The following is a 25087-nucleotide window of genomic DNA, read 5'->3' as shown; positions in this document are numbered from 1 at the left end:
TCTCCTTGTGAAAATCTCTGAAACTGCTTGCTATGTGTAAAGAATGCATAGGTTGGACGCTCCCACACAATGTAGCAGAATTTGCTTTTAAGCCAAACACAGGGTCGTTCCCCCTTTTACTTGGGCACACACTGTCTGCTCCACGGGCGGCTGAGGTTGACTCATTCTCTGAAGGGACCGGCCTCCCGGTGTGTGGTAAGCTCCTGTGACCGTCGTGTCTGGAATGTGTGTGTGTACGGCAGCCTCGAGTATTTCAACCCCAGTGCGCACTTGTTATTTGCATATCGTTCAGATGAATTCATACAACATTGACTTTATCTTATCGAATTCGGGTTCGAATGAAGCGTCTTGATGTGTGGAATATGATTGTGAGGGCGGAATATGTAAGCAATGAAGGTCAGGAGACCACGGCGTCTTACAACCTTCCTCCCACTCCCTGTACATCTTTTATCCCACACTCTCTCCATCCATCTCCTCCTCCCTGATCTCTCTGACCATATCCTGCTTCTCCTTCTTTCTATCCGTTTCCTCACCCTCCTCTATCCATCACCTCCGCCCCTATTCTCTGACCTTATTTATTATTAATGAAAACGGGACTTTGATTGGGAATAGAAGTCAAAATGAATGGGTTAATCGGTTGAAATCATTAGTACACGGAGTATGAAAGAACCTTTCCAGCAACCGGATGTGTGAGAACAGTGGCTTTAATGAATGTATTTCACATGGTTTTAATCTACGAACATTATGAATTACCTCGAAGAAAACGATTTTTTGACACATAGTCAGCACAGATTCAGAAAATATCGTTCTTATAAAACACAAATAGCTCTCTATACTCACGAAGAATTCATTCCATATTTTTGGATTTCCAGAAGGCTTTCGACACCGTTCCTCCGTCTTCTAACCAAACATGCGTGACTATGGAATATCGACTCAGTTGTGCGACTGGACTCGTGATTTCCTGTCAGAAAGGTCACAGTTCGTAGTAATAGACGGAGAGTCATCGAGTAAAGCAGAAATAATATCCGGTGTTCCCCAAGGAAGTGTTATAGGCCCTTTGTTTTTCCTCACCAATATAAACGTTTTAGGAGACAATCTAAGTAGCCCTCTTAGATTATTTGCAGATGATGCTATATTTACCGTCTTGTAAAGTCATCAGATGATCAAAAAGAATTGAAAAATGATTTATATAAGAGATCTGTATGGTGCGAAAAGTGGCAATTGACCCTGAATAAAGAAAAATATGAAGTTATTCACATGAGTACTAAAAGAAATCCGCTAAATTTCGATTACGCTATATGTCACACAAATCTAAAGGCTATAAATTCAACTAAATACTTAGGGATCACAATTACAAATAACCTAAATTGGAACGATCACATACATTATACACTCCTGGAAATTGAAATAAGAACACCGTGAATTCATTGTCCCAGGAAGGGGAAACTTTATTGACACATTCCTGGGGTCAGATACATCACATGATCACACTGACAGAACCACAGGCACATAGACACAGGCAACAGAGCATGCACAATGTCGGCACTAGTACAGTGTATATCCACCTTTCGCAGCAATGCAGGCTGCTATTCTCCCATGGAGACGATCGTAGAGATGTTGGATGTAGTCCTGTGGAACGGCTTGCCATGCCATTTCCACCTGGCGCCTCAGTTGGACCAGCGTTCGTGCTGGACGTGCAGACCGCGTGAGACGACGCTTCATCCAGTCCCAAACATGCTCAATGGGGGACAGATCCGGAGATCTTGCTGGCCAGGGTAGTTGACTTACACCTTCTAGAGCACGTTGGGTGGCACGGGATACATGCGGACGTGCATTGTCCTGTTGGAACAGCAAGTTCCCTTGCCGGTCTAGGAATGGTCGAACGATGGGTTCGATGACGGTTTGGATGTACCGTGCACTATTCAGTGTCCCCTCGACGATCACCAGTGGTGTACGGCCAGTGTAGGAGATCGCTCCCCACACCATGATGCCGGGTGTTGGCCCTGTGTGCCTCGGTCGTATGCAGACCTGATTGTGGCGCTCACCTGCACGGCGCCAAACACGCATACGACCATCATTGGCACCAAGGCAGAAGCGACTCTCATCGCTGAAGACGACACGTCTCCATTCGTCCCTCCATTCACACCTGTCGCGACACCACTGGAGGCGGGCTGCACGATGTTGGGGCGTGAGCGGAAGACGGCCTAACGGTGTGCGGGACCGTAGCCCAGCTTCATGGAGACGGTTGCGAATGGTCCTCGCCGATACCCCAGGAGCAACAGTGTCCCTAATTTGCTGGGAAGTGGCGGTGCGGTCCCCTACGGCACTGCGTAGGATCCTATGGTCTTGGCGTGCATCCGTGCGTCGCTGCGGTCCGGTCCCAGGTCGACGGGCACGTGCACCTTCCGCCGACCACTGGCGACAACATCGATGTACTGTGGAGACCTCTCGCCCCACGTGTTGACCAATTCGGCGGTACGTCCACCCGGCCTCCCGCATGCCCACTATACGCCCTCGCTCAAAGTCCGTCAACTGCACATACGGTTCACGTCCACGCTGTCGCGGCATGCTACCAGTGTTGAAGACTGCGATGGAGCTCCGTATGCCACGGCAAACTGGCTGACACTGACGGCGGCGGTGCACAAATGCTGCGCAGCTAGCGCCATTCGACGGCCAACACCGCGGTTCCTGGTGTGTCCGCTGTGCCGTGCGTGTGATCATTGCTTGTACAGCCCTCTCGCAGTGTCCGGAGCAAGTATGGTAGGTCTGACACACCGGTGTCAATGTGTTCTTTTTTCCATTTCCAGGAGTGTATTGTGGGCAGAGCAAACCAAAGACTGCGAGTCACTGTCAGAACACTTAGAAGATGTAACAGGTCTACTGCTTACACCACGCTTGTCCGCCCTATTCTGGAGTATTGCTGTGCGGTGTGGATCCACTTCAGGTAGGACTGACTAATGACATCGAAAAAGTTCAGAGAAGGGCAGCTCGTTTTGCATTAGGGTAATCAGTCCCCAGACATGATACGTGAATTGGAGTGGCAATCATTACAACAAAGGCGTTTTCCGTTGCGGCGGGATCTTCTCATGAAATTTCAATCAGCAGGTTTCTCCTCCGATTGCGAAAACATTCTATTGGCACCCACCTACATAGGGAGAAATGATAATCACGATAAAATAAGAGAAATCAGAGCTCGCACAGAAAAATTAAAGTGCTCGTTTTTCCTGCGCTCCATTCGAGAATGGAACGGTAGAGAGACAGCTTGGCCGGCCGAAGTGGCCGTGCGGTTAAAGGCGCGGCAGTCTGGAACCGCAAGACCGCTACGGTCGCAGGTTCGAATCCTGCCTCGGGCATGGATGTTTGTGATGTCCTTAGGTTAGTTAGGTTTAACTAGTTCTAAGTTCTAGGGGACTAATGACCTCAGCAGTTGAGTCCCGTAGTGCTCAGAGCCATTTTTTGAGGGACAGCTTGAAGGTGGTTCATTGAACCACACGCCAGTGATTTATTGTGATTAGCAGCGTAATCACGTAGATGTAAATCTACGAACAGGTAAGATTCGCGCCAAATGATGTCATTTCGAGGGAACTGTTGTACTTTTGTGTATTCTGCAAGAAAGACTTCGATCGAGGTTCTTGGCCAGAAAGCAATGACGCCAGTGACTCTGGTTGCGGTGTCAGTCGTGATAATTTGATCTTTTCGCTCGCAAAACATAATCCTGGCGGTTCGTGTCGAAACCTCAAAACATTGCAGTGTTGAAAAACACTATTAATTGTTCCAAAGCCGACCGATACCTCCGCGGCGTAATCGACTGTAGGATCGTATCTGAACACCAAACATTCAGTTCGAATTGTCACGTTTGGCGTCTGTTTTGTCGAGGTTCCAAGTTATTTTGTGCATAAGCTCCAACTGGGAGATTTGATATCGACAGTACTGTTGTTCTGGAGTCAAAATGGATCGGGCTTGAGAAATTATTATTTACAAGTATTTGCCTGCAAACGTTATCTACGCTCTTCGTGTAGTTGGTTTACGTTGCTCGTTCGTCGACAGGTATTTCGACGCCTCACTGATGGCATTTTTTCCCAATGAAATAAACCACAACCTGGAATCAATTGAATGTTTACAAAACCCCAAATTACCACGAACTGACATCTTTACAACACACCAAAGATATGATCACCTCCTCTAACACACAGAAAAATATCTTTCAATTGTATTCTTTTTCGCAAAATATCAATATTCAATGAAGAGTTTCTTGTTGTTATGAAAACATGCGACAGCAGAGGTGTCTGTCAAACTGAACGTCACATTTTTTATGAAAGCATGTGACAGCAGAACAGTCAAACCAACCATCACATTTCTTTCGTTGAGATTTATATAAAAAATCAGCCAAATCGCTCGAACTGTTGTCTAGTGATGATCTTTCGTACATGTGGCAATTGATGTTTTTTATTTATATAGAATATAGATTAAAAATATACTTCTTCAGTCTCAAAACATGTTAGAGTAAAACTGGTACAAGTGCAAAAACTTTTTATTTACAGTGCTATGTTTTGTAGGTTTTTTGGTACAACAAACATTATATACATAATACGATACATTTTTTCATTATAAAATAATTATATGTGAGTAATTAAAGCTGAAAACCTATAGGTAAACAGGAAAATAAAATTAAAATAATAAACCGAAAAGACACTGAACGCCAGAGAAACTGGTATTGGCATGCGTATTCAAATACAGAGATACGTAAACAGGCAGAATACGGCGCTGCGGTCGGCAACGCTTATATAACACAAGTGTCTGGAGCAGTTGTTAGATCGGTTACTGCTGCTACAATGGCAGCTTATCGAGATTTAAGAGAGTTTAATTACTCACATATCATTATTTTATAATGAAAAAATGTATCGTATTATGTATATAATGTTTGTTGTACCAAAAAACCTACAAAACATAGTCGGCGCACGAGAGATGGGGCACAGCATTTCCGAGGCAGCAATGATGTGGAGATTTTCCCTTACGACAATTTCACGAGTGTACCGTGAATATCGGGAATCCGGTAAAACATCAAATCTCCGGCATTGCTGCGGCCGGAAAAAGATACTGCAAGAAAGGGAACTACGACAGGAGTGCAGTCCTTCAGCAAATTGCTGCAGATTTCAATGCTGGGCCATCAACAAGTGTCAGCGTGCGGATCATTCAATGGAACATCATCGATATGGGCTTTCGAAGCCGAAGGTCCACTCATGTACCCTTGATGACTGCACGACACAAAGCTTTACGCCTCGTCTGTGTCCGTCAACACCGACATTGGACTGTTGATAACGGGAAACAAGTTGCCTGGTCAGTCGAGTCTCGTTTCAAATTGTATCTAGCGGATGGACGTGTACGGGTATGGAGACAACCTTGTGAATCCAGGGACTCTGCATGTCAGCAGGGGATATCAAGATAGGACTCTGACAGGTGACACGTACGTAAGCATCCTGTCTGGTCACCTGCATCCATAAATGTCCATTGTGCATTCCGACGGACTTGGGCAATTCTAGTACAATGTGACAGCCCCAAACGTCCACAGTTGCTACAGAGTGGCTCCAGAAACACTCTTCTGAGTTTAAACACTTCCTCTGACCACCAAAATTCTCGGACATCAACATTATTGAGCATATCTGGGATGCCTTGCAACGTGCTCTTCAGAAGAGATCTCCACCTCCTCGTACTCTTACGGCTTTATGGACAGCCCTTTCTGGATTCATGATGTCAGTTCCCTCCAGCACTACTTCAGACGTTAGTCGGGTCTGTGCCAAATCGTGCTGCGGCACTTCTGCGTGCTCGCGGGGGTCTTACAAGATATTAAGCAGGTGTACCACTTTCTTTGGCTCTTCAGTGTATATCAGTGTGGTTCCAACACATACCAGCGATTGTTCATAGTCACTTTCTATAACCCTCTCATAGTCAGTATCTGTAGGATCGTTTGCATTTCCTTCTGTGGTATCCCTTGAAGATGTCTTTCCTGGGAAACACTTGTGACGCTGTACCAGTGTGTTGTGCATTTTTCGGTCTTCCTTGACTCCTTCTTTGACCACGTCATCTTTTTCTCCACTCCTTCTTCTTACAGCCATGATAACTGCTGTCTGGGAATGTGCTACATTACTATAGAACTTATTATAAAGTGGAGGGATGTAGTTCGTCATCAGATTTTTTCCATTTCTCAAATTATTTTTTGAAATTCATATTCATGCAAAGGCTACAGAAGAGGTGCTCATGTGGGAAAAATACTGGGCCTCGTGAAATCCGCTATTGAAAACTTAAGATCATTATTTAGTGAATGCTTGAACTGCATTGTTAGAGGATTTTCTTTGCTGATTCAGAGCCGTCTGGTGTTCCTCCATTATACTGTGGTTCTTTCTGTGCCTTTAGAGACTTTATACTTTCCTATAGCATTCATGGCTTTAACTGAAAAACAGTTTTCTGTTTTCATTTCAGGTACATTTTCATTTCAGGTACTTAAAACTTCCTGCTGACCGGCTTCAGTGCTTCCGTCCTGTCTTGGGAAAGAATTACGTGGCTGAGCTGTTTCCTTGGCTTTTAGAGAGACCAAAATCTGTTTCACATTCCACATATGTATTGCTAGGTTCAAGGACCTTATGACCTATTGTGTCCATATGCTGATTTTCCTGAAGGTGTGCAAGCAGTATTTCAAAAAATGATCTATTTAAACATGCATTAATGTTAGTACAAGTATTGTTAAAAGCGTATAGGTCTGGCTGTTGCTGTACTTTCAAAATACACATATCTGAACTTCCATTAAAGACAGCAGCAATTATCCTTCTGTCGGCCAGTTCTCTTGCACTAGTTGCATTCTACATGCAGTCCGGGCATTGACTTAGATCTTAAACTTTATCGTCACAGAGTGCGGCACTATGCAGGAAATCGCTTGTACTTCTTTTACTCGCAAGGGATTCACGCTTTAGATTACCAAATGTGCATTTAGATCATTTTCTTGTGAAATGTCACTTGTACCCCTTGTACTCTCATCCTCTCAGATACATTATTACCTGATGACACCTCGGGCATGGATGTGTGTGATGTCCTTAGGTTAGTTAGGTTTAAGTAGTTCTAAGTTCTAGGGGACTGATGACCACAGCAGTTGAGTCCCATAGTGCTTAAAGCCATTTGAACCATTTGAACCTGATGACATTGCTACCCTCAGTGAATTACGGAATGACCAGTTTAATAATCACAGAATGTGGAGGGGCAGTAACGAAAGAAAGACAAAAGTAACATCGAGTAGATTAGCGACGTACTTAACATCGCAGTTGTGGACCACTCAGAAGAAGAAGTGAAGAATTCTGCAACCTTGCAAGCAAAATAATGTGCTATGGGCGAAGGAAAGAAGCAAAGAGGACTAAAGAAGCAGACGAGCACAGGAAAAGAGATCATTCCTGGTCAAAAAGATTTCTACGATTTAAACGTATGTGTCTACACCAAACGTCGCTGATTCATTTGCCGTATGTATTTTAATCTCTGTCTTCTCCTTCAGTTTTGGCGCTCTTAGGTTCTCTCTAGTACAGTGGTTTCCAACATGGGGGGTTATTATCGCCTGAGGCGTGAAATTTAATTTAGTGAAGGGTGAAGACAGAAGGGTTCAACTGTATTTCGGTCACGAAGTCAAATTATTTTTAAAAGAGAATTACTGTTACCAGTATTTCGTAAAACTATACCCAATAATTAAATTTTTTATTTCAAATAATAGCATTAACAAGTGACAAAATACTGTGGAAGTTACAGCTTGTGTGAAAGTCTTCCTCACATAGCCTACCCACTACACGCGCACTTTGTAACATACATCTATGACAATAAAATTGAGACACTCATATTACATATGCTTCAGCATCTCATGAAAATACCTTCTCCTGATTATAGATACAGACCAAAAATAGCTTTATATTTTACTCTGCAACAATAAACGAATTAACTGACAGCACAACAGTAACTACTTAATGACTGCTAGTCTGCTGTTGTGCCTCTTGTTACCAGTGCCAGTGAGACGCAGTGCATTGGCAGCCCGAAGTCATCCAATTTCTGCCATTGCAGAAGTAAGAAGTCTAGCAATTAAGTGATTTATAGGCATTTGTTGACTGTAAATTGGGGTACAGGATGTAGGTGAGGAACGTGTCGCTAGGGAGATAAGCGTCGCTCCTGCTTGCGGCGGTTACAGTGCCCATGTAGGGGTAAACGATCACTTGCCTCCGTCACTAAGGTCGCATATTCGTGCAGTGGCGCTTTACCTAGGGATCAGTGGGTTCGAATCCTGCGAGTAGAAAAAAAAATTTCACTGCCACTATTTAGTCGGCAAAGGGAACAGAGGTGGTGATGTTAGGTTCCTGGTCACCAGACTTTGCGCCATTGTCCTGGTTTAAATACCAAACCTCTTCGCAGTGTCTCATGACATTAAGGTACATGACACTGTTGATGGTGATCCGTTCGTCGGATGGGGGCGTTAAGCTTGGCGGCCCTCTTCGTGCTATTCGCGAGGTGTAGGCTTTCACCGTCTCTTCTCTCATCATCATCATCATCATCAACAACACCATATCGTAATCACATAACACAAACATTGCATTCCACTCCACACACAAACATATATATACTATTACAAAAAGTTGTAACGGAGCGTGTTACTAACAAACAAACAAACCTGTAGCCGACATAGTGAAGGTCACAGGAAGCAGTGATTCTCGAGATCCAAATCTTTCTATCTCCTGTAATCATGATGAAAGAACTATGGGATATTTAATAGTTTATGATGGCAGGAAGCAAGTCACAGGTGTCTACCCTCATCATCGGCTGTTAACTTTCCTGAGTTGTAGCTAGAACTTGCGATTCACTGAGAATTGCCTCATCATTCTATAAATGATGGCTATTAGAAATAAGCAGTACCAGTTGTCCCATTGACTCATTAGTTCATGGTTTCATAAAACACCTAGAAAAACTGAGTATAATTGATCTTTCATCATTTTAAAAATAAAAGTTTTGAAAGAATTTTGTTTTTTCATTTGAAAGTTTAATGAACCGCTAACGTTAATGATGGTCCAGAGAAGGATGTGCCTCAGCTAATGTCCGTCTGCACTTATGGGTAGCCGCCCAGTGTGGCCTAGCGGTTCTAGGCGCTTCAGTCTGCAACCGAGCGACCGCTACGGTCGCAGGTTCGAATCCTGCCTCGGGCTTGGATGTGTGTGATGTCCTTAGGTTAATTAGGTTTAAGTATTTATAAGTTCTAGGGGAATGATGACCTCAGATGTTAAGTCCCATAGTGCTCAGAGCCATTTGAACTTATGGGTAATTTCCTCAGAAAGTTTGGGAATCACTTCTTTAGCACTGACACGTATCAATCTTGTTCTTTTTTCTAGTTAGTATCCACTAATTCTTTCCTCGTTGATTTGGGCAGAATCTCATCATTTCTTGTTTTAACAGTTTAGTTAATTTTCAGCATCCTTTTCTAACATAACATCTCATCTGCTTCGATTTTCTTTTTTTCCTGTTTTTCTACAATGATTCACTTCCATAAATGCCCCACAGGAGACATACATTCTCAGAAGTTTTTTTCCAAGTTAATGTGTGTCGATAGGAACACGTGGATGAGCGACTCTCTGCTGGAGGTGGATGATGGTGCAGATGACGTAGACAGCCAATTTGCTATTGAAGTTCTTTACTTCCAAATAAATGTAGAGCAGGGTGCCTGCAGCATGTAGACGACCTGTGTCCTAGACCCGATAGTTGCCACATGGCACTAGTTGCAACCATGGAAGCAGCCTGTCCTAGTGAGTTTCTATGTCAGCAAGTCAGTGACTGTGGCTATCGGCGGTGGCTACACTCTAATTATGGCTCTAGGCCCATGTCTTGGTCTGTGTTGCTACATTTCTTCCCTTCTTACAAAAATGGGTTGCTACTTGAGACTAGTTGCAACAGAACATTACTACAATAACCAATGTCTTCACATTTTAATTCTCCTGCACGATTTCGGTGTAAACACTTCTGTAGTAACTTTCACCTTTGCATGTGCTTCTTCCCTTTTCTAAATTACACCATGTACCACTCCTCACTCCTACAGCTTCTACGTCTCATTTTTGCACTACTTTACTTCACTCTCTGAGGCTGAATCACCCTTCAATGGTGCTGACACGACTAGTACGGACCCACAGTTTAAATGATGGTAAGGGTGGTATTTGGGCAATTCTGTGTCTAAGGCTGCAGTAAACAACACTCATTATCGCCAGAATTACACAGACTGAGCATTTGGTGTTTCTTTGTACGCTGAATCCGTGACAGTGCACGGTTCGAATTTTTTCACACAGTCGAACAGGCGTTCCATTGTCAAACGATCATTTTATGAGCCTATTATCAGCTCCAAGGAGATGCGAAGGGGTGGGTCTAGTGTACCATTTAAGAAAGTTAGGTTTCCCTTTGGCAGGATGTCGAAGGATAAGTGTGGTAGGTAGATCAGTGGGTGATGGTTAGCATTGTCGTTCCAGTGACGCAGACAGGTAATCGGAAGGTAGGTCCTAAAATGTCTCATTGCGTATCATTTATTAACAACCACTCCCCTCGAAGTTACAGTCTCTGTGTGTTACCAAAATGACCTTGTTTGCAGAGGATTCAAATGAAGAGTACCGGTTTTGCCAGTGAAGATAAACAATGTGACTCTATCTTCTGAAAGAATTCGGCCTTACTCATGGTTACTTCCCTAGGGCACTCAGGCATGTACTTTTCACAATGGTCCAGGGTGAACTTGGATAATCCAGGGACTGTGCGAATCTGTTTGTGAGACAGGCTTTGATTTCCACAATGTGGTACTGCATTAATGCCTTGGTGGAGAGTAGTGCAGTGGTCTTTCCCAGGTCCCCATAATCTCGAATGTCTAAATTAACTTAGCAAACATCATTTATAAAGAATTTATTCTTAAAGTTAACAGGTTAAGTGTAACACACGTACATCCGCTCATCTCATTTACCGCCAACCAATTTCTTGTTGCACATCTGCACTACTACTTTTACACAAACCTCATATTTCATAAAATAATGAACGTACAGCGTTAGATAACATCGATGTTACCCTAGCAAACTAATTTAGACACACTAAGATTTCACTGACATTGAAAATAAAAATTTCATTCGAAAGTTCCTCTAACCTGTTACCTAGACAACAATGTTTCCTTTACAGTCACTCATGAGCCACTTTTTTAAAAGCAACACTATGATCTGGTAGTCCATAAGACAAAAACATAACATACACATATACATACATACACATATACATTCATATATACATACGCATATCCGCAACAACTGATCAGACATCATACAGTTCACATATCTGCATCCTCAATTGCTTCGCTAGGCCACCTGATGATCTTAAGGCATAGGAGTATGTCAGAGTAATCATATCTTGCTTAATTTTCCTGGATTTACCTTTCTTTTCCTTTTTTCCAAGTTTTTCATAAAAAAATGTTTCCGTTGCGCCCTCAGATGGGCGAATTCGTCCTACTGTACAACTGCAGTTTGGATCAAAAGTTGCCATTTTACATTAACTGGAGACTTCATCTTAACTTCTTCATAATTTCCTTTGTAATGAGAAACAAACTTATAATGTTACTTAAAATCCGTCTTGATTGCAAATTTTTTTTTTAAATTCATATGACCGGTTTCGGTTCATTCAGAACCATATGAATAAAAAAAATTTGCAATCAAGACGGATTTTAAGTAACATTATAAAATCACTGATTGCTGTTATCCCATAAGACATTAAGTTTGTTTCTGCAAAGAAACAAACGCGTTTCCTTTCGGTGCACAGTGTTTAGCTAACATTGCTCCCTTCTCAATCGGTATTTAGGCAGTTTGACTTTTTTGTTGCGGGTGCCTGTCTGCTATCTTAGCGCCTTCGCATTTATAGATATAACCTGGAGCCAGACACTTTTTAAACTTTTATATAAATGTCAAATGAAGGAGACATCATCTCCTGGGGCGGTTTGCATAATTCGAAGAGGAAAGGCAGTTTTTGGTTAAAAACAACCTTGTACGGCGATGGACCCGTGTTCTCATGGATCTTCGAGCTATACACTGATACGGTAGTGGAGGATTCCTATCACCATAGTGGGTACTCACATAATAAATCAGCATTTTTCTTATCATTCTGTGTACCCTCTCAGTCCTCCCATTTCTTGTGGATGTAGTGCAAGAGTTCATTACTTCTTTATATGAAACTGTCGACACAATTGCTTCAATAGTTCAGACTTTATGGTATTGCCTTGGTCAGTTATCAGAGATTCTGTCGTCCCAAACTTCAGTAACAATTGATTAACCATAGCCTGCGTCTGTCGATTTGGTATAGTGACCATGGCCACAAAGCTTGAGAAATAAACAATAATACAGTACTTAATACATAGCGATTCCCTGCTGGTGTTTGTCCAGATGGACCAATAATATCCACACCAATCATTTGGAATGGTTTGTCGGCTACAAGTAATCTTTTTAATGGGATTCATTGACGATTCAACTCCACTCTTTGAGTGCAAGCAATGCGGTTCTTAATGTAACACTCTATATCTTGCTTCCTTCCCATTCACTAGTAACTTACCAAACCATAGCTCTCTGTGGAATATTGTCCAATATTTCCTGCCACAATGAGTCATAAACCTTCTTCAGTGCCTCATTCTGTAAACGTGCTGGTACAACTATGCAGCAATCACACTGTGTTTGCTGCATCACAGCTGAACTGTGCTCACTTTGTGAACTTCTATCTGGGTCAGCAGCTTGGCCTCTGCACCATTCTGCTGCACTTACACCAACAAATTATAAAGTTTATATTTTGAGACTAAGTCCATCAACATTACCATGAGATTTCCCTGGATGATGTACAACCACGAAATCAAATTCGCTTTGCCATGAAGCTGTGCAGCTCAAGCTGCTAGTCATATCTTTTAGTCCTAAAAGTCATTTCAATGCTGCATCATCTGTTGTGACCTTAAAACACACCCATAAAGGTAACAGTAAAATATGTGATACCAAAGATTAATATGTGGTTAACTGAATAATTCTTCCTCACCTTACTGAGCTGTGTAGAAGTACAGACTGTTGGATGTCCCATCCCATCTAACTCTTCGCTTAAAAATGATAATGTCAAGGATGGGACCAGTGGACAGTAGGCCCATTAATAGCTCAAAGGCTGCTTCGAAATCAAGCGTCCAATGAAATTATACTCCTTTCTTTGATCTTAGTTTTACTGCTCCTTAACAGTTTAGTCTATTTGTGGTCTATACTGAAGCCATATTCTTTACTTAAAAACTAAGCTCCATCCGAACAGGCCTTGTAAGGCCCAATGGCACCAACCGGCCGCCGTGTCATCCTCTACTCACAGGCGTCACCAGATGCGGATATGGAGGGATATGGTCAGCACATTGCTCTCCAGGCCGTCTGTCAGTTTACGAGACTGGAGCCGCTATTTCTCAATCAAGTAGCTCCTCAGTTTGCCTCACAAGGGCTGAGTGCACCCCGCTTGCCAACAGTGCTCGGCAGACCGGATGGTCACCCATCCAAGTGCTAGCCCAGCTCGACAGCGCTTAACTCCGGTGATCTGGCGGGAACCGGTGTTTCCACTGCGGCAAGGCCGTTGGCCATATTCTGTACTTAGTGGAGGGTTTATTCAATTCAAAAGGTCCTATAGTTCTTCCTCACTTTTACAGCATCATAAACGAATTTTATGACTGATATCTGTCCACCTTGAATGTCACTCTTCTATTTCGTCAGTTGCTCCTTCGCTGTACAGTTTAAACAGTGTAAAGATAGCGTCCCTCCCCTACGCTTTTACATCTTTAATCTGAGCATTTGTCTCTAGGTCTTCCATTCTTATTATTCGCTCTTGGTTCTTGTACATATTTTACAGGGTGAAGAAAAACAACATGGTAAGGTCAGATTAAGGTAAGGAATGTCGACCGCGTAAAATTTTCTGGGTAATCATAGGTCTGAAATCCACTGTTATGTAGTTATAGCCATAAAATGCTAGTAAGCGACGAGCGCCTGGAAGTGAGTGTGTTTAAACTATCTTGCCCCAGATAATGCCTCTTATGCTAAAGAGCGGAGTTACTAATTCTCTTAACTGAAGATAATTGTAACCAGACATCTAAGGAAACTTTAAATCCCTATCCATGACGTTAGGCTGGAAGCGGGTTTTCTGTGATGTTTACTGGGTAAAGCATGTGTTCAATTACGCTGAAAGTACCTTAATGGCACTAATTTATTGAGATAATAAGCTGTACTGCAAAAACAGCACTGCAGTAAGAAAGTTATTTAATGGACAAACTTCCTTGTGCTCGTTGCTGTCGTTTTATGGCTGCAACTCCACAGCGCGCCATTAGAAGATATGAGACTAACGAGGATATCCCCATGTACCAAACCACACATTTAATCTAATTTAGTCTGAGTGTATGCCTCGACAGTGAGATGGGGATCGTTGTTTGCCCAATAGATGGCGTTATGTCGATTCATCGTCCCATTCGAATGGAAACTAGCTTCATCACTGATGAAAATGTCAGCTTAAAAGTTCCGCTGGCGTGTGCGTCTTTCTTCAAACCATTCACAGATCTGCAGCAGCCTGTCAGCGTCATTACCGTGTTCTGGAACAAAATAGATTCGACAGGGCTGGAAATGATTATCCTGGACACAGAGGCTTGTCTGATGCCGCATTCCTGTCGCAGCTTTCTGGCTGACCGACTTTGAGCTCTCTATCGCCTGATGGCTGATGATTGTGTGTCCCCTGTTGCTCTGCGCGGTCGTCCGGAACGTCTTTTGTTGTGGACGCTGCCTGTAGATTTGAACGTTCCTGCTAAACCACCAGTCATTCTGCGATTAGGTTAGCGCTGGTTTGGACGTCGCGTGTGGTATTCTGCTGCTGCTTTCTGATGACTCAAGCCTGCCGCATGGATGAGCACCGTTTCCGCCTCTGCGTTGCTGTTGTGAGTCACTACACTGCAGAGCAGAACAGCGCTACACAGCCGTCGTAACTGGCGCCCCTTTAACCTTCCATTGCTACTGTTGTGTCTCCCAGACCCAGGACTATCTTGGCGATTAGTTTTTATATGGTTTAGAACACTATACCCGTGTCACATTTCATGTAACTTCTTATCTTTCGCTGTTGTGAAATCTGATTGTTGAATATGGGTTGAAGTCTGTTGTCCAGGAGTGCATTTGATGTGTCTGGGTCTGCCAGAACCACCGGTAGTAAGCAGAAAAGTACTGTTTGGGTCTGCAGGATACACAGTAGCACTTGTGACATCTTTTTTTTCTAACGCAAATACGATTTTATCACATGTTTAGTACGCTGAATCGTCCTGTTTACTTAAGAAAAGGGGTAGAATGAATGAGAAAGAAGATCTGTGTAATTATACATTGCTAAATGAAATGGCTAGTGAAGAATCAGATAAAGAAGGTGCAGATTCAGACTCCGAACTATATAGTGAACACGATATGGAAAGTGAAGAAAGTGGGGATGACAGTGATACAAATCAGAATAATAATAACCGTTTTTTGGTAAGGATAGCCATGCCAAATGGATGGAAGACACTCCTAGTCCTAGTATCACGACTAGGTCACATAATATTTTACTACATATTTCAGGAGTGAGGGGAACTGCGGAGGACAAAAAGACATAAATAGAAATATGGCGGTTGTTTTTCACTGATGAAATAGTGGATGGCATCACTTCTGCTAATCCATACTCTCCTTCTCAGTCCTTTATTTGTGAGACAAACAGACTTGAAATGGAAACCGTTATTGGTATGATGTATTTGGGTGAAGTATACTAGGCTGCTTAGGGTAAATTTAGAAGACCTCTGGGGTAGAGCTGGTACAGGATTAGAAATGTTGTATTGTTCAATGACTCTACAGAGGTTCAGGTTGGTAGTATAGCGTGTAAGATTTATTAATAAGTCAACTAGGTCCGACAGAGGAATACGGGATAAATTGGCACCTACACAAAATATATTTGATTTGTTCACAGAAGATTGCATGGCACATTGTTCTCTTGGAGAATATGTGACGGCAGATGAAATTCTTGTAAAATTCCTTCCAAACTTCCAAACTTGGCAAGTATGGAATGAAAGTGTTTAGTCTAAGGGGACTGATGACCATAGATGTTAAGTCCCATAGTGCTCAGAGCCATTTTGTTCAGTCTAGCTGGTGCAAGAACAGCTTACACCTCAAATTTGGAAGTTTATTGAGGGCTGACGTCATGAAAAGATTGTGTAGTCATATATCCAAACCATCAAGAACCATAACCACGGATAACTGTTTTACGAGCTACGAACTGGCTCTATCGCTTCTGAGAGACCATCAACCAAGTGCTAATACAAACAAAAATTTATTAAAATCCAAAACAAAATGTGTTTGCTTACTTTATATATACAACTCAAATCAATGTCAAACCTTTTTGTCAGTCATTAAAAATAGGAGAGAAAAGCAAATTCGCTCTAAGGAGATATGAACGAACACAGCAACAATGCAGGGTTAATATCCTTCTTACTGACTACCTTAGTTGGTGGATCCCGGACAACAGGCCATGTGATACAACGTCTGCACACGGCTTGTCTTTTCAGAAGTGTGATGGTGGTGTGTCGTGCCTCTCGTTCTAACTTTCGCTGTTTCCACTAATACCGAATTTGTCGTTCGAGACATGACTTTTGAATCACCCTGTAGAATGGATATTCAAGCTGAATTGAACTTGATCTTTGTTTTTGACTATTTCCAGTCACTGATCACTTTTGAGATAACCAAACGGTGTACTTTTCATTAATGGACTGCTTGTAGTTTCTTGGGTTCAGGAAAGCTTAAAGTGCTTTTTTATAAAGTCATTTAATTGATGTCATGGAGAATCATAGATGACATACTGAGGTAGTTTCTCTTAATATTTGCAAATCATATTGGTTCAGATTTTGTATTTATCGCAAATATCATACAAACAGACGTAGCGCAAAATAATTCCTTTTAAATATCTTCAATTAATTCATCACAAAACGTATTTTTTATCACCGGAAAGTCGAACGTATTTGTTCCACGTAACACTAGACATGGAACTGCGACGTGATAAAAAACTTAAAGTTGTTAAAGAATATATGGGTGAAAGCAAGCGTGGCTAAATAAGAACTGATACAAAAGTAACACGAACTTTTTTATCGTTTTGAATGCCAGTAACAGACTACGAAATACTGGACAAAGGCTCAGCTATCATCTTGTGAGGAACGACACGAAAACATTCTGCCGTGCTGTTTATGCCAAGTCTCCGCGACGAGCTTATGACAAACAGAAAACACCAACAAACATTTAATACTCTTTCTTAAAGTTAATAACACAAAATTCATGAACAAGCATAAAAATAAATTACACTGGTCCACAAATTTTCACTTTTTAGCTTTTACAGAAACGAAATTAACCTTGCTTTATAGATTTTAGACGTACTAAACACGAATATCAAGGTCAAAATTGTCTCGTAGGTCAGGGTTACAAGTAAGTAAGGTGTTTACGTTTTATAGTCACGCTTGTGGGGCATTATAAGGACTATACAGGGTGTTTCGTGAGAGCGTGCAAAAATGTGACAGGACATAGAAAATGCTCCACTGAACAATTTGATGTAGGTAACCTGGTGTCGGAGAAGCCAGCGTAAGGAGATATGGAAGTAAACTTGTCTACCGCTTCGTCTAGCATGACTGTTTTGCAGTTTATTTACAACTAACTTGAGTACAAGTTTACACACACTGTGCTGTTTATTGACATTACTTCTTTATTTCCTGCAAGGGTGCAAGCAGGACTAGCCTGATTACTAGGAGGTCATGATGCAGGTTTTGTTTACTTTACTAGTCAATAAAGTGGCTCTGATGTGTCGTGTTTATGTTGGAGAACGTACCCTTGGCAGTTTGTCAGAGCGTGTGGATTCAATATGACGTTCGCAATCATCGCAATACTGCATTTTCTGCTTACTGGATTGAAAGGGGAAACCCTGTTTCATGGCCTGCGAGGACACGAACTGAATCCCCTTGATTATTTCCTATGGGAATATCTAAAGTCACTTGTATATGAGACCCCAGTGAATACGGAGATAGCTGCCAGATTTGCAGTTGCCTGTGAAGTGATTCGAGACTCACCAGGGATATTTGTCGAGGTGCGTTACATCTTGTTCACCGATGTCATGCTTGCATTGAGGTTGATGGCCGTCAGTTTCAGCATATTTTGTAAGATTTGCAGTTAACCTTAACTAATGCAAATAAAAAAGTATACAGTAATGTTATTTTATTCCTATTATCTCCTTAAGCTAGCTTCTCCGAGCCCAGGTTCCCTAACTCAAATTGTTCAGTGGAGCATCCTCTATATCCTGTTAATTTTTTGCATGCTCTTCTACATCTACATCTACATGGTTACTCTGCAATTCACACTTAAGTGCTGGCAGAGGCTTCATCGAACCATTTTCATACTACTTCTCTACCATTCCACTCTCGAATGGCGCGTGGGATTATGAACAACAAAATATTTTCGCATTCGGTAGAAAAGTTGGCGGTTGAAACTTCGTAAATAGATCTTGCCGCAAAGAAAACCGCCTTTGTTTCAGGACGGCCACCGCAACTTGCATATCATATCAGTGACATTCTCACCTCTATTGCGTGGTAACACGAAACGAGCTGCCCTTCTCTGCACTTTTTCGATGTCCTCCGTCAATCCTACCTGGTAAGCATTCCATACCGCGCAGCAATATTCCAGCAGAGAACGGACAGGTGTAATGTAGGCTGTCTCTTTGGTGGGTTTGTCGTATCTTCTAAGTGTTCTGCCAACAAAGGGCAGTTTTTGTTTCGCCTTCTCTACAATATTATCTACGTGGTCTTTCCAATTTAAGTTGCTCGTAATTGTAATTGCTAGGTGTTTAGTCGAACTGACAGCGCTTGGATTTGTGCGATTTATCGTATACCCAAAATTTATCGGATTTCTTTTAGTACCCATGTGGATGACCTCCCACTTTTCGTTGTTTAGTGCCAATTGCTACTTTTCGCACCATACAGAAATTCTCTCTAGACCATTTTGTAATTGGGATGGATCGTCTGATGATTTTACTAGGCCGTAAATTACAGCGTCATCTGCGAACAATCCAAGGGGGCTGCTCAGATTATCACCTAGACCATTTATGTAAATCAGGAACAGCAGAGGGCCTATGACACTACCTTGTGGAACGCCAGGTATCACTTTTGTTCTACTCGATGATTTACCGTCTATCACTACGAACTGTGACCTCTCTGAGAGGAAATAACGAATTGAGTCAAACAACTGAGACGATACTCCATACGCACGCAATTTGATTAATAGTCGCTTGTGAGGAACGGTATCAAAAGCCTTCTAGAAATCTAGGAATATGGAATCGCTCTGAGATCCCTTATCGACAGCACTCATTACTTCATGGGAATAAAGAGCTAGCTGTGTTGCACAAGAACGACATTTTCTGAATCCGTGTTGGTTATGTATCAATAAGTCATTTTCTTCAAGGTGATTCATAATGTTCGAGTACAGCATATGCTCCAAAATCCTACTGCAAATTGAAGTCACTGATATGGATCTGTAATTCAGTGGGTTACTCCTATTTCATTTCTTGAATATTGGTGTGACCTGTGCTACTTTCCAGTCTTTAGCGACAGACCTTTCGCCAAGTGAGCGGTTATATATGATTGCTAAGAAAGGCGTTATTGTGTCTGCATACTCGGAAAGAAATCTGAATGGTATACCATCTGGACCGGAAGATTTGCCTTTCTTAAGTGATTTGAGTTGTTTCGCACCATCTAAGAGATCTACTATTATGTCACTCATGCTAACAGCTGTTCTGGTTTCGAATTCTGGAATATTTACTTCGTCTTCTTTCATGGAGGAATTACGGAAAACTGTATTTAGTAACTCCGCTTTAGTGACACCATCATCGGTAACATTTCCATCGCTATCGCGCAGTGACGGTATTGACTGTTTTTTTGCCTCTGGTGTACTTTACATACGGAAACACCCTGTATTCAAAAGCATGAAAGTCCTTCTGCGATAAGTGAGTGAGGTGGACAGTTTCAGTAGAATTTGGCAACACTGCTTCTCACTATGACCCATGTGTACACCATCCAGTCACGTGAACATTGTCGAATGTAGATTAGATTAGATTAGATTTACTTTCATTCCAATTGATCCATAGTGAGGAGGTCCTCCAGGATGTGGAACATGTCAGAAAAACAACAATACATGACAAATATTTAAACTAAAACAAATAAGCTAATGTACCATTCCACAGGTCCCAAGTGGAATGATCGTCATTTTTTAATGAACACTAAGAGTCATTTTACAAATACTATTGCACTGAATTTAAAATAAAAAAGTTTTATATTTATTTATAAGGTAAGAAACATGTAATACAACTACTGTAATACTTATTTACAATGAACACATTACTGCACTGAAATGGTGCAGAAGTTAGATTATACTTACACACACACACACACACACACACACACACACACACACACACACACACAAATTTTCAGTGAACACATTACTGCACTGAAATTGTGCAGAAGTTATGTTGTACTTATATACAAATCAGTTGGTTTTCCTCAGAAATTCATCAATGGAGTAGAAGGAGTTGGCCACCAATAAATCCTTTAGGCTTCTCTTAAACTGAATTTCATTGGTTGTTAAGCTTTTTATGGCTGCTGGCAAGTTATTGAAAATGTGTGTTCCTGAATAATGCACACCTTTTTGTACAAGACTAAGTGACTTTAAATCCTTGTGAAGATTATTCTTATTTCTAGTATTGATTCCATGAATTGAGCTGTTGGTTTGAAAAAGTGATATATTTTTAATGACAAATTTCATTAAGGAATAAATATATTGGGAAGCTGTAGTTAGTATCCCTAGTTCCCTAAACAGGCTTCTGCAGGATGTTCTTGAGTTCACACCACATATAATTCTTACTGCACGTTTTTGTGCCCGGAAAACTTTAGCTTGGCTTGATGAATTACCCCAGAAAATAATCCCATATGACATTATGGAATGAAAGTAAGCATAGTATGCCAGCTTTTTCATTTTTATATCCCCTATGTCTGACAAAATTCGCATTGCAAACAGAGATTTGTTAAGACGCTTCAGCAGTTCTGTGGTGTGCTCCTCCCAGTTGAATTTATTATCAAGCTGTAATCCCAAGAATTTAACACCGTCCACTTCTTCTATCTTCTTGTCATCATATGTTAGACATATACTCTTGGGACACCCCTTACAAGTTCTGAACTGCATGTAGTGTGTTTTTTCAAAGTTTAGTGACAAAGAATTGGCTAGGAACCAGTGATTAATGTCTACAAATATTTTATTGGCTGATCTTTCTAAGACTACACTTGATTTGCTATTTATTGCAATGTTTGTATCATCAGCAAACAAAACAAACTTGGCATCTGGTAATGTTACTGATGAAAGGTCATTGATATACACAAGAAAAAGTAAGGGCCCCAAAATGGAACCTTGTGGGACCCCACATGTAATTAGTTCCCAGTTGGATGATGCCTGATAGCTTGATACATGTCTCTTTCCTAATAACACCCTTTGTTTCCTGCCAGAGATATAAGATTTGAACCATTTTGCAGCATTTCCTGTTACACTATAATATTCTAGTTTACTTAAAAGGATATTGTGATTTACACAGTCAAATGCCTTTGACAGATCACAAAATATACCAGTTGCCTGCAATTTTTTGTCTAATGAATTAAGTACATTTTCACTGTAAGTGTAGATAGCCTTCTCAACATCAGAACCTTTTAGAAATCCAAACTGTGACTTTGACAGTATGTTATTTGAGATAAGATGGTTATAAAGACGACTGTACATTACTTTTTCGAAAATTTTTGAGAATGCTGGCAACAGTGAAATTGGACGGAAATTTGATGCTATTTCTTTATCTCCCTTCTTAAACAGTGGCTTAACTTCAGCATATTTCAGCCATTCGGGAAATATTCCACTGATAAACGACTGGTTACACAGATAGCTTAATATGTTACTTAGCTCAGAATCACATTCTTTAATTAACTTTGTTGATATTTCATCATACCCACTAGATGTTTTTGATTTTAAAGATTTTATGATGGACATTATTTCTGTTGGGGTAGTGAGGGTCAAATTCATATTATGGAAGTTACTTGAAATGTCTGGTCTAAGGTAATCCATAGCAGCATCTACCGAACCTGACAACCCCATCTTTTCAGTAACAGTTATAAAATGTTTGTTAAAAAGTTCTGCAACACTATACACATCTGTCACCAATGCATCATTTACTCTTAATGCTATTTGTTCCTCTTCATGTCTGGTTCTACCGGTCTCCTCCTTCACTATATCCCATATTGTCTTTATTTTGTTATCTGATATGACTATCTTTTCCTTGTAATATATTTGCTTTGACATCCGTATTACAGTCTTTAATATTTTGCAGTATTTCTTATAATGTGCTATAGCATCAACATTGGAAATGTTTCGGATTGACAGATACAGTTTTCTTTTTGTTTTACAAGATACCCCTATTCCTCGAGTAATCCATGGCTTCTTTGTAGACTTTGCTCTAACCTTGGTAAGTTTTGGGGGAAAGCAGTGTTCAAATAAGGTAAGCACTTTATTAGCAAAAATGTTATATTTTTCATTCATGCCATGAGCACTGTAAACATCAGTCCAGTGAATGTCTCTGAGGAGTGTCCTAAAATAATCAATTTTTGGCTTACTGATTACCCTCTTGAGCTCAGATTTAACAGATTTTATATCCTGTGGACAGTTTCAGTAGAATTTGGCAACACTGCTTCTCACTATGACCCATGTGTACACCATCCAGTCACGTGAACATTGTCGAATGTAGAAGAAACCACACGCGATTTTAATTGTCATTCGTAGCGGTGGTGAGGTGTTGTCTTGTGTTAATTCACTTGTTACTGGAACGAGTATCGTGGCTGTTGGTAGTGAATTTATGTGAGGTGAAATTGAAGAACTGTGTTATCATGCATGTGTACTCTTTCACCAATGTCCGCATCCGCTGTAACAAACCTAATAACTTTTGTTACATTTGTACAGATGTTATTTGTGGTTCAAGAAGGCGACCATTGACAAAAGGAGTGAAACAAGAATGCACCTTGTATTTCGGCTGTAGAGTTGGAGACAAATCATGGCCTCCACACATGTGTTCCACCTCGTGTTCATCTACGCTGAATGCTTGGATGCATGGGAGAAATGTCTTCGTAAAGTTTTGTGTGCTTGCTGTTTGGCATGAACCCACAAATCATGCGTCGGATTGCTATTTTTGTACGTACCTCTCTTGAGAAAAAGAGTCAATATCAAGAGGAAGAGAAGTATTCAATACCCTGGCATCCCATCTGTCATTCGCCTTGTGGCTCATTGCGAAGGATTGCCATTCCCTGTTCCCCCACACGTACCACCATCAATCAGTGATAGCGATGATGCTGAACCGACACACACATCCGAAAACATGTGGCACCGACCATACGTTTACACCAACATCGATATCTGGAGAACCACACAAAATCCCATAGGATGAAGTCAGTGATATGGTTAGGAATTTTGATCTTCCAAAGCGTAATACGGATTCGTGACGTCTCGATTGCAGCAGTGAAATCTCCTCGCTGACGCAGTACGTGTACCTGTGTTTCGGGTGCATCAGAAAAAAAAAACTTTATGGTAATTTCTGTACTGACGGCGGCATTACATTCTGCAGTGACAGTGATGATTCGCTGGAAGATCTGAACATTAAATATAAAAAAGACGATTGGAGACTCTTTATAGATGGCTCAAACACAAGTGTGAAGGCAGTACTGTTACACAAGTGTAATGAAGGCCAGTCATCCCTGTAGCATACGCTGCCTAAGCTAAAGAATGTAATACAGTGTTGAAATCAGTATATTATATTAATTACAATATGCATCAATGGCTGTATGTGGAGATTGTAAAGTCTTTGCGACGCTGTTGGGTTTTCAAGGGGGTACTGATGCTATCTCTGTGACTGGGACAGTCGCACAAGAGAACAACACTTCACGCAGAGGGAACAGACTCCACGAACAGCTCTCGTGCCTGGGTCAACGAATATTACCGAAGAACCTCTTGTGAATCAGAACAAAATTGTTCTCCCACCACTGCACATTATGTTGGGACTCATGACAGCATTTTTTAAGACTTACACGTGAATGAAGCAGCGTTTAAGTATTTGTATAAGAAGCCAAGTTTCCATGATTCATTCAGGAGGAGATCACAAACGGGGTATTCAGTGGTCCACAAATACGCCAGCTGTAGGGGGATTCACACTTGAGTCTACCCTAACGCCTGATCAGCTGCATGCATGGCATTGTTTTTGTAACCTGATAACATTGCTCTTGAAACAGGTGAGCCTAAAATTACGGGTACATGTGGACCAACTGATGCATGCTTAGAAGGTAATTGGCTGCAACATGACACTGAAGATATACTTCCTTTATTCCCACCCGATGTGCTCCCAGAGAGCTGTTGTGCATTCAGTGAAGAGCACGGCGAGCGGTCCCAACAGGACATTCCTCTCAAAAGGTTCAAATGGCTCTGAGCACTATGGGACTTAACTTCTGAAGTCATCAGTCCCCTAGAACTTAGAACTACTTAAACCTGACTAACCTAAGGACATCACACACCTCCATGTCCGAGGCAGGATTCGAACCTGCGACCGTAGCGGTCGCGCGGTTCCAGACTGAAGCGCCTAGAACCGCTCGACCACCTCGGCCGGCCATTCCTCTCATGCAACAGCGGTACACAGGGGTGTGGACTACAGCCATGTTGCGTGATTTTTGCTGGATGCTTCAGAAAGATGCTCCAGGCACCGAACACAAGAGGAATTCACAGAAACGAAGCGAATAAACGAAGTTCACTTATGTAAATGTACTGTTGATTACGGTAGCAGTATATGTGAAACGTGAAATTCCAAGTTACTTGTAATCTTGAGCCAGGAGACAATTTTAATCATGATATTTGTGTTT

The 25087-nt window shown here is 41.5% G+C and overlaps 1 protein-coding gene and 1 pseudogene across 1 annotated transcript in view; one reads left to right on the top strand and one right to left on the bottom strand.

Moving 5' to 3' along the window:
• Positions 1 to 25087, top strand: part of LOC124803003 (sodium-coupled monocarboxylate transporter 1-like) — a 180532-nt gene that overhangs the window by 67873 nt on the left and 87572 nt on the right. The gene's annotated exons all lie outside the window — the stretch shown is intronic.
• Positions 13544 to 13661, bottom strand: LOC124804004 (annotated as a pseudogene).

Source organism: Schistocerca piceifrons, chromosome 6, assembly GCF_021461385.2.
Source record: "Schistocerca piceifrons isolate TAMUIC-IGC-003096 chromosome 6, iqSchPice1.1, whole genome shotgun sequence".
In the NCBI taxonomy this organism is placed as follows: domain Eukaryota; kingdom Metazoa; phylum Arthropoda; class Insecta; order Orthoptera; family Acrididae; genus Schistocerca; species Schistocerca piceifrons.
This window is presented reverse-complemented; position numbering and strand designations above follow the sequence as displayed.